This window comes from Carlito syrichta, unplaced genomic scaffold, assembly GCF_000164805.1.
Source record: "Carlito syrichta isolate Samal-C Ts95f unplaced genomic scaffold, Tarsius_syrichta-2.0.1 Scaffold309881, whole genome shotgun sequence".
NCBI lineage: Eukaryota > Metazoa > Chordata > Mammalia > Primates > Tarsiidae > Carlito > Carlito syrichta.
In genome coordinates, this window is record NW_007253977.1 from 251,110 (window position 1) to 253,769 (window position 2,660).

General features: G+C 43.1%; 1 protein-coding gene across 1 annotated transcript in view; it reads left to right on the forward strand.

Annotated features, from left to right (window-relative positions):
• Positions 1-2,660, forward strand: part of ARHGEF33 (Rho guanine nucleotide exchange factor 33) — a 90,407-nt gene that overhangs the window by 43,947 nt on the left and 43,800 nt on the right. The window lies entirely within an intron of this gene.

The following is a 2,660-nucleotide window of genomic DNA, read 5'->3' on the forward strand; positions in this document are numbered from 1 at the left end:
CAACATGGCAAGACATCATCTCTACAATTAAAAAAAAATTAGCTGGGCATAGTAGCATGTACCTGTAGTACCACCTACTTGGAAGGCTGAGGTGGAAGGATTGTCAGAGCCCAGCAGGTGGACGCTGGGGTGGCCGTGAGCATGCCACTGCACTCCAGCCTGGGTGACAGAGCGAAACTCCAACTCAAAAAATATATAATAATAATAATTTTCAGTCAGGGCACCTATAATCTCCACACTTTGAGAGGCCGATGCAAGAGGATTGCCTGAGCCAGGAGTTTGAAACCAGCCTGGGCAACATGACAAGACCTCATCTCTACAATAAATAAAAAAATCAGCCAGGCGTGGTGACACACACCTGTAGTCCTAGATACTTGAGAGACTGAGGCAGAAGGATCACCTGAGCCCAGCAAGTTGAGGGTTCAGTAGCAGTGATCATGCCACTATACTCTAGTCTGGACAACAGAGTGAGACTCCAACTCAAAAAAAAAAAAATTCAAAGCTGTGTGGTTTTGGACTAGTCACTTCTCTTCTCTCCAGGCCTCAGTTGCTTCACCTATAAATAAAGAAGTTGGATGAAATAATTTTCTCTGAGCCTCTTAGGCTTTAACATTCTGTGATCTAATTATATTCATCATGGAATACATTAGATATCAAATATATGAATGCTTATTAAGAGAAGGAAGTTTTCTTCTTAATAATGCTCGTAACAGCCATATAAAGAGACTCAAGATAACTAGGAAAGATGCCCTATCTTGGCATTACTTTCATTCTCACATGAAAAATGTGCAAGAGTTCAAAGTATATGGCTTTGACGTTGGGCCTTTCTTTATATATCTCATTTATAATTGTGTAGCTGTTCCCCAATGCCTTTTTATCCATGGGTATCTTTCCACCCTTGCCAATCGATTATTGCTTTACAGTCTACAGTATGTGAACGAAAAGTCTTAAGTCAATTTTTTTTCAGGTAGAATTCACATAGAATAAAATGCACCCACTCAGAATACACATTCAATGAGTTCTGGCAAATTGATGCACCCATATACCGCAATCAAGCAACAGGAAATTTCTATCACACTCAGAAAGTTCTCTGTGTCTCTTCCCAGTCGTCCACCCACCTCTTGCCCTAGTCAACTGCTGATCTACATTTTGTCGTGATAGATTAGACTTGTCTTTTCTAGAGGGATGAACAAGGTTTGAAGTTGTGTTTTCTCAATTTTGGATAGTGTTAACAGATTTAGATTTCCATCAGGTTTCTTGGTTGTAAGCAACAGAAAAATCCGGCTGATTTAAGCAGCAAAGGAATTTGCTGAAACAAGATGGGCAACTCATAGATTCACTGGGAGACTGGAGAACCCAGTTTGGGATTTTGTGGCCAGCAACAATGCCCCAAATCATATAGTACAACTGTTCTGGTGAGGAAAGCATCCAGGTGTAGCTTAAGTTTTGGAAACTGTCTTTCCCAGATAAGGGTCACTATTGCTATACTTACCACTATTATTCTTGCCACCACTGCTGTCTTAGCGACTCTTTATTTCTTAGAAGGTAGAAAGAATATAGATACATCTGCCTTAGGAAATATTTCTGCAACTGTCAGTGTCAACGGGGGTGGATGCGTCTGAGAGGTCATGTTATCTATCATGCCTTAGCTACAAGGGAGGCGAGGAGAACTTGGCACTTTCAGTCTTTAGAGTGGGAGGTATCTATCTATCAAGTCTCATGAGGCAGGGGAACTCTGCCTTTCAATCATAGGAAAGAGGTAAAATGCTGGACGGCTAAAAAGAGGACTAGCGTTCACGACACTGCTTGTTAGTTAGACTGAATTTTGAACTCACAGTTTTGTGTCTAATGGTCACTATAGCAAGGTCACATTTTATAAGCATCTCCTGGGTGCAAAGGACTCTACCAGATGCTGAAACTGGGGACAGAGCCATCAAGGAGCTTAACTGTTTAATGACATAGAAACAGGTGTATTGGCCTTCATACTTGCTCAAGTTTTTTCTTCTTTTTTTTTTTTTTTTTTTGAGTTGGAGTCTCACTCTGTCGCCCCGACTGGAGTGCAGTGGCCGCTCCCGGCCACCGCAGCCTTGACCTGCTGGGCTCCGGCGATCCTTCCGCCTCGGCTTTCCGAGTTGCCGGAATTACAGGCATGCGCTACCACGCCTGGCTGATTTTTTGATTTATTGTAGAGATGAGGTCTCGCTGCCCAGGCGGGTCTCGAACCCCCGGACTCAGGCAATCCACTCACCTCAGCCTCCCAAAGGCGTGGGATTATAGGCTGAGCCACTGAACCCGGCTTAAGTTTTTTCTTCTTAAGATGATTTCCCTAAATTACGTGCTAATAAAATCAGTGGGTCTAAATGAGTTGACTTGATCCCAAAAAATGTAGCACATTAAAAAAAACACGAAAGATCATAATACTGTAAGAAAAGGATTGTCAGTAGTGGGAAATTGCCGGGGCAGGGGTGGGATTGGCAGTAGTGGGATTCTGCCAGGGGAGGGGGGCACACCTCATCAACAAGGGTAGCTGCATAATGAACATTTGTATACTTAACCCTGAATTGTACCCCACATCTTTAACATTAAAAGTTTTTTTAAAAACTACCCTAGCCGGGCTCGGTGGCTCAGCCTGTAATCCCGCGCCTTTGGGAGGCTGAGGT